Here is an 8,409-nt window from a genome sequence, read left to right as displayed (position 1 = left end):
TTTCTCTCCTTATGTGAATAACTTGGGCTTCCTCACAGCATGGCCAACTCAAGGTAATCAGACATTTTTTTTCTTGGTAACAAGCCTTATGTTTTATTTTTTTAATTTTTTTTTCAGTTACACTTGACATTCAATATTATTTTATATCAGCTAAGGTGTATAGCATAGTGGTTAGACATTTATATAATTTATGCAGTGATCACCCCAATTAGTCTAGTAACCCCTGGTATATACATAATTGTTGCAACATTATTGACTGTATTCTCTCTTTGCTGTACTTTACATCTCCATGATCATTTTGTAACTACCAATTTGTATTTCTTAACCCCTTCACCTTTTCCACCCAGCTCTCCAACCTCCCTCCCATCTGACACCCATCAGTTTGTACTCTGTATCTATGAGTCTGTTTCTGTTTTCTTTGTTTATTTATTTTGTTCTTTAGATTCCACATATAAGTGAGATCATATAGTATTTGTCTTTCTCTGTCTGACTTATTTCACTTAGCATAATACCCTCTAGATCCATCCATGTTGTTGCAAGTGGTAAAATTTTACTCTATTTTATGGCCGAGTAATATTCCATTTTACATATGTACCACCTCTTCTTTATCCAGTCATCTATTGATAGGCACTTAGGTTGCTTCCATATCTTGGCTATTGTAAATAGTGCTGCAGTGAACATAGGGGTGCATATATCTTTTTGAATTATGTTTTGAATTTCTTCAGATAAATACCCAGGAGTGGAATTGCTGGGTCATAAGGTAGTTCTGTTTTTAATTTTTTGAGGAACCTCCAAACCATTTCCCATAGTGGCTATACCAATAGTGTATGAGAGTTCCCTTTTCTCCACATCCTTGCCAACACTTGTTTGTTGATTTATTGATCGTCGGCCATCCTCACAGATATGAGGTGATGTCTCATTGTGGTTTTAATTTACATTTCTCTGATGACTAGTGACATTGAGCATCTTTTCATATGTCTGTTGGCCATGTGCATGTCCTTTTTGGAGAAATGTCTATTCATGTCCTATGCCCAGTTTTTAATTGGACTGTGTGTGTGTGTGTGTGTGTGTGTGTGTGTGTGTGTGTGTGTTTTGGTGTTGAGTTGTATGAGTCTTTTGTAAATTTTGGATATTAACCCTTTATTAGATGTATTATTGGTAAATATGTTCTCTCATTCAATAGGCTGTCCTTTCATTTTATAGATGGTTTCCTTTGCCGTGCAAAAGCTTTTTAGTTTGATGTAATCCCATTTGTTTATTTTTTTATTTTGTTTCCCTTGCCCAAGGAGATAGACCAGAAAAAATATAACTAAGAGCAATGTCAGAGAGTTTACTGCCTATTTTCTTCTAGGAGTTTTATGGTTTCAGGTCTTACATTTAAGTCTTTAATCCATTTTGAGTTTATTCTTGTATGTGGTGTAAGAAGGTGGTCCAGTTTCATTTTTTTGTATGTATCTGTCCAGTTTTCCAACACATTATTGAATAAATGTCTTTACCCCACTATATATTCTAGCCTCCTTTGTCATAGATTAAATGACCTTATGGGTGTGGGTTTATTTCTGAGCTCTCTATTGATCTATATGTTTTTATGCCAGTACCATGCTATTTTCATTACTATAGCTTTGTGATATAGCTTGATATCAGGCAGCATGATACCTCCAATTTTGATCTTCTTTCTCAAGATTGCTGTGGCTATTTGGGGTCTTTTGTAGTTCCATATAAATTTTACAATTATTTGTATTAGTTCTGTGAAAAATGCCATTGGTATTTTGATAGGGATTGCATTGAATCTATAGATTGCTGAGGGTAGTATGGACATTTTAACAATGCTAATTGTTCCTATCCATGAACATGGTATATGCTTCAATTTGTTTGTATCTTTTTTATTTTATTTTATTGGGGAAGGGGAACAGGACTTTATTGGGGAACAGTGTGTACTTCCAGGACTTTTTTCCAAGTCAAGTTGTTGTCGTTTCAATCTTAGTTGTGGAGGGTGCTGTTCAGCTTCAAGTTGTTGTCCTTTCAGTCTTAGTTGTGGAGGGCGCAGCTCAGCTCCAGGTCCAGTTGCCGTTTTCTGGTTGCAGGGGGCACAACCCACCATCCCTTGCAGGAGTCGAACTGGCAACGTTGTGGTTGAGAGGATGCGCTCCAACCAACTGAGCCATCCGGGAGATCAGCGGCAGCTCAGCTCAAGGTGCTGTGTTCAATCTTAGTTGCAGGGGGGCGCTGCCCACCATCCCTTGCAGGACTCGAGGGATTGAACTGGCAACATTGTGGTTGAGAGCCCATGTTCCAACCAACTGAGCCATCCCGGAGGCAGCTCAGCTCAAGGTGCCATGTTCAATCTTTAGCTGCAAGGGGCAGAGCCCACCATCCCTTGCGGGACTCAAGGAGTTGAACCGGCAACATTGTGGTTGAGAGCCCACTGGCCCATGTGGGAATCGAACCGGTAGCCTTCAGAGTTAGGAGCATGGAGCTCTAACTGCCTGAGCCACCGGGCCGGCCCCCTGTCGTATGGTTTTTGAATCAGGGTAAATGTGGCCTCATAAAATGAGCTTGGGAGCCTTCCCTCTTCTTGAATTTTTTTGGAATAGTTTGCAAAGGTTCACCTGTGAAGCTATCGGGTCCAGGACTTTTGTTTGTTGGGTGATTTTTGATTACTGATTCGATTTCATTAGTAGTAATCAGTCAGTTCAGATTTTGTGTTTCTCTGGATTCAGTCTTGGAAGTTTGTATGTTTCTAGGAATTTATCCATTTCTTCCAGATAGTCTAATTTGTTGGCATATAATTGTTCATAATATCTTTTCGTAATTATTTGTATTCATGTGGTGTCAAGTTGTCATTTCTCCTCTTTTATTTCTGATTTTATTTGGGTCCTCTCTCTTTTTTTCTTGATGAGTCTGGCTAAAGGTTTTGTCGATTTTGTTTATCTTTTCAAAGTACCAGCTCTTGGTTTCGTTGATCTTTTGTATTGATTTTTAGACTATTTCATTTATTTCTGCTCTGACCTTTATTGTTTCCCTCCTTGTACTCACTGTGGGCTTTATTTGCTGTTCTTTTTCTAGTTTCTATAAGTGTAAGGTTAGAATCTTTGAGATTTTTGTTTGTTTCTGGAGGTAAGCCTCCATTGCTATGAATTTCACTTTTAGGACTGCTTTTGCTGTGTCCCACAGTTTGGGTTGTGTTTTCATTTTCATTTGTCTCAGGGTATCTTTTGATTTCTTCCTTGGTCTTGTTGTTGACCCATTCATTATTTAGTAGGATGTTATTTAGCTTCTATGTGTTTGTAGTATTTCAGTTTTTGTCTTGTTATTGAGTTCTAGTTTCATGCCATTGCAGTCAGTGAAGACACTTAATATGATTTCAGTCTTCTTAAATTTATTTAGACTTGTTTGGTGGCTTAACATGTGGTCTGTTCCATGTTCCATATGTGCACTTGAATGTTCCACGTGCACTTGAAAAAAATGTCTATTCTGCTGCTTTGGGGTGAAATGCTCTAAAAATATCAATGAAATCCATTTGATCTAGGATGTCATTTAAGGCTACTGTTTCCTTGTTGATTTTCTGTCTGGAATATCTGTTCATTGGTGTCAATAGGGTATTTAAAGTCCCCTACTATGATGGCATTACTGTCGATCTCTCCCTTTATGTCAGTCAATATTTGCTTTATATATTTAGGCACTCCTATGTTCAATGCATAAATGTTTACAAGAGTTATATCTTCTTGTTGGATTGACCCCTTTATTATTATGTAATATCTTTATTTGTTACTTATTATAACCTTTGTTTTAAAGCCTATTTTGTCTGATATAAGTATTGCTACTCTAGTTTTTTTGTTGTTGTTTGTATTCATATGAAATATCTTTTTTCATCCCTTTCAATCTGTGTGTCTTTCGATCTGAAGTGGGTCTCTTCTAGACAGCACATATGTGGGTCTTGTTTTCTTACCCATTCAGCTACCCTATGTCTTTTGATTGGAGCATTTAATCAATTTACATTTAAAGTGGTTATTCATAGATACATAGCTATTGCCATTTTATTATTCATCTTTATGTTCTCCCCCTCCCCCTCACTTCTTCTTAAAGAAGTCCCTTTAACAATTTTGTAATACTGGCTTGGTGGTGATGAACTCCTATAGCGTTTTCTTGTCTGGGAAGCTTTTTATCTCTTCAATTTTAAATGATAGCCTTGCTGGGTAAAGTAGTCTACATTGTAGGTCTTTGCTTTTCATCACTTGAATATTGTGTGCTAATACCTTCTTGCCTGCAAAGATTGTGCTGAGAAATTGTATGAGAACCTTTTTCTTGCTGCTTTTAGGATTCTCTTCTTTATCCTTTGCCATTTTAATTATAATATATCTTGGTGTGCACCTTTTTGGGTTCATCTTTTCCAGACTCTCTGTGCTTCCTGGGCTAGTATGACTATTTCCTTTTCCAGGTTAGGAAAGTTTTCAGTCATTATTTCTTCAAATAAGTTCTCAATCCCTTGCTTTCTCTCTTCTTTTGGTACATCTATGATGTGAATGTTGTTACACTTGATGTTGTTCCAGAGGTTTCTTAAACTACCTTCACTTTTTAAAATTCTTTTTTCTTTTTGCTCTTCCAATTGGGTATTTTCTGCTTTCTTGTCATCCAAATTGCTGATTCAATCTTGTGCTTCATCTAGTCTGCTGGTGATCCGTCTAATGCATTCTTCATTTCAGTTATTGTATTCTTCATTTGTGTCTGGTTCTTTTTCATGGTTTGTACTTCCTTTTCTATGTCCTCTTTGTTGAAGTTCTGACTAAGTTCATCTACGAGGTATGATCAAACAATATAGTGAATGTTTAAATTAAAAAATTTATTACAGTAAAAGATACATTGCCATTAATCCCCCCTCAAAATTAACCCCCTCTTGCTTTGAACACACTTGGGATCCCATCATTCTTGCCACTTTCTGAAGCAGTTCCTAAAGTCCTCTTTTGTGAGTGTCTAGTTACACTGTCATGGCTGCCTCAATGTCCTGAATTGATTCAAAACGTCTACCCTTCATGGTCATTTTGACTTTGCAGAAGAGCCAGAAGTCGCACAGTGCCAGATCTAGTGAATAAGGTGCATGAGGACACACCGTAGTATTTTTATTTGACTGAAATTGCTGTACCAGAAGCGATGTGTGAAACAGAGCCTTTCTTCCATTGTGATCCCAAAATATGGTGAATGCTGCTGATGAGTGCTATCCAATAGAAAGGCAGGGATCTTCAATATGGGAAGCAGTGCGTTGAACCTCAGTAACAGTGAGTGACAAGTTTCAACTTGTTCAGTGCAGTCAGTTGGGTATGAGCTATGGTGGACAGAAGGGGTGTTTTAAAGTGTGCTGTAAATTGTCCTCTGTCATGACAATGCTCCATGTCACATATCTCTTCTGGTATATGGCAATTTCTGTCAAACAAAAACATTATGGTGTGTCCTCATCTATCTAATTCACCAGATCTGGCACTCTGCAAATTCTGGCTCTTCCCCAAAGTCAAATGATTCAGGACATTGAGGCAGCCATGACAGCGCAATTAAAGACACTCATGAAAGAAGACTTCCAGAACTGCTTCATAAAGTGGCAAGAATTGTAGTCACATAACAGCCTAGCCAACTGTCCCCCCTGTGTCTTTCCTTAAGGAAAGAAGAGTCTGTAGGACTGTGCCTTTCTGGGACTCTGTTCCATCCTTGTGTTTACACCTTATGTCTCTCTGTCTGGTCCCCAAAAGATGGTTTGCAGCCAAAGACGGGTAAGATATCTCACGGGAGATACAACCTAAGCCAGGCAGAACCGAGTGGGAACCCCAATGAGCTGCCTTAGAAGAATATGGGAAGGAGCCTCGCCTCTCCTTCCCCCTGCCTGGGAAAAGCGGCTGCTGGCTCTGACTTTTCCCTCTCACCTAATTGTGAGAAAAGTCTTGAGAGTGATAAGATTAAACTCTCTCTGCTCAGCTCTGTGAAACAATTTCAACATGTGATATATGTCACCTCAAGGACTTTCTGCTCTGGCTGTTTGAAGATCAACATAATTGGTTTGGGTTGTTTCTGTAACGTGATAAGTGAGTCTCACAGACCACGCCAAAAACACTGCTACTCCCTTGTATACTTATTAATAAAAACCTCCAGTCGGCTCAAATCTGGACTCCTGTCCTCTGAGACTGAGAGACCCCTGGCCTTCGGAGAGATTTAACTGCATTAATTCTCTGTTTGTTTCTTTTTTTTTTTTTCCATTCATGAAACTTTTATTTCACTTACATGAACTTAATACACATGTTCTTAACAATTATACTTAGATTGCTCATGAAAATTTCATAAGACATTAAACAAAGCTAGCCATCATCTCAAGTTATTTCCCTGTTAACTATTTTTACAGCACATGCATGTTAGGCAAGTATCAAAAAAAAAAAAAAAATCACAAAAGCGAAAAAAAAAAACCTAAAAAAAGTTAAATACATGGGTTTTTTGTTTTACTGCTGTGCTTGATATACATGAAGTAATGGATATCAAGCAATTCATTTACTGCATCTTTACTTGTACATTTGTTCTTAGGTTGCCTAAAACATTTAAATACAAATAAAATGAGTTTAGGAAAAATAATGAAAGCAAACAGCAGGTAACTTTACAAATAATGGAATGTGAACCGTTTCTGCCCTTCTCCAGAGTAAATTGGGTCACAACTAAAGGACACTTCTGCAGCTGTAGTCAAAGGTGTGCACACTGGACTGAGTGTTCCACAGACACACACATGCTTCAATGTGTGCCATCCATGGATATCCATTTCTACTACAGCCTTGTAAGTGCTCCAAACTTTAAAGTACCCACAATAACTACACCTGTGACTGGAACCAATTATCCCTTTTATTCCACACCAGGACAAACCAATATGTAGGCAGTTTTCTTTGCTTAGACATGGAAGCAGTTTTAACACTGGCCTTTGTGAAGCCACAATGTACCAAAAGTACTATGCCAAACATTTATAACTTGTATAAAAATTCCACATCCCCATATTGACCACCTCAGGATGAAAACAGATAACTCCCTAAATGTTAACTGGCTCTACTCCCCTAATATTAAACATAAAAACCACATGGGAAATATAGAAATTCAATAGAAGTAACATAAACCTGTCATAAATCGTAAACAAAAAACTATTTGTGGGACAGCATGGATGACAAATGGTCTACTGTGTAAATTTTAGAATGAGGCAGACAAAAGTTGGAAGGCAGGTTAATTTTCTCCTCCTTCTCCTGCTTCAGCTTCATCTCCTTGGGTATCCGATGTCCACAATGTCAAGTTGTCTCTCAGTAATTGCATTATTAGCGTGCTGTCTTTGTATGACTCTTCACTTAATGTATCAAGTTCAGCAATAGCTTCATCAAAAGCTGTCTTTGCAAGAGAGCAGGCTTTCTCCAGGGAGTTCAGAATCTCGTAATAGAACACAGAGAAGTTAAGGGCCAGACCCAATCTGATAGGATGTGTTGGTTGCATTTCCTTTTTGCTGATTTCAAAAGCTTCCTGGTATGCTTGTTGTGACTGATCCACAATCCCTTTCTTGTCATCACCAGCAGCAACCTCAGCCAAGTAACGGTAGTAGTCTCCTTTCATTTTCAAATAGAAGACTTTGCTCTCTGCTTGTGAAGCATTGGGGATCAAGAATTTTTCCAAGAGAGACAGTACATCATTGCAGATATCTCTTAGCTCAGTCTCAATTTTCTCTCTGTATTCTCGAGCCATCTGCTGTTTTTTCTCAGCACCTTCCATCTTTTGCTCAATACTTGAGACGACCCTCCAAGATGACCTACGGGCCCCTACAACATTTTTATAAGCAACTGAGAGAAGATTCCTCTCCTCATTGGATAATTCAGCTCCTTGCTCAGTTACAGACTTCATGCAGGCTGCCATGTCATCATATCGCTCAGCCTGCTCGGCCAGTTTGGCCTTCTGAACCAGCTCATTTTTATCCATGACTGGATGTTCTGTGTCCGGAGTGGGTGGTGGCAGACCGACGGGGGCTCAGCAGTCTCTGGGCAGCGGCGGCGAGGCTGAGACTCTGTCTGTTTCTTTCTTAAAAACTTAACCCAAACCGCCCCTTCTCACACCCTCACTGCCCGTGTTGCGCTGGACGCGACACCCAATGAGCTGCTATAAGAAATAATAAAAAGGAGCCTTGCCCCTCCTTCCTCCTGTTCTTGTGGGAAGCTGCTGCTTGCCTCTGCTACTCCCTCTCACCTTATTGTGAGAGAGGCCCATTAGAGCGATAAGATGTAGCTCTTACTGCTCAGCTCATGGGACACTTTCACCGAGGGAGACTCTCTCCCCCAGGGTGGTGCATACCACACCTTAGTCATTTTGGGATGACATGCTTCGGCTGCTGGGGACAAATAATTGGGTCTGGAAATC

General features: G+C 39.2%; 1 pseudogene; it reads right to left on the bottom strand.

Moving 5' to 3' along the window:
* Positions 1-6,849: 6,849 nt before the first annotated feature.
* Positions 6,850-8,027, bottom strand: LOC141569467 (14-3-3 protein zeta/delta pseudogene; annotated as a pseudogene).
* Positions 8,028-8,409: the final 382 nt, after the last annotated feature.

This window comes from Rhinolophus sinicus, chromosome 10 (genome assembly GCF_057876585.1).
Source record: "Rhinolophus sinicus isolate RSI-liver-muscle chromosome 10, RSI-T2T, whole genome shotgun sequence".
Taxonomy (NCBI): Eukaryota; Metazoa; Chordata; class Mammalia; order Chiroptera; family Rhinolophidae; genus Rhinolophus; species Rhinolophus sinicus.
This window is presented reverse-complemented; position numbering and strand designations above follow the sequence as displayed.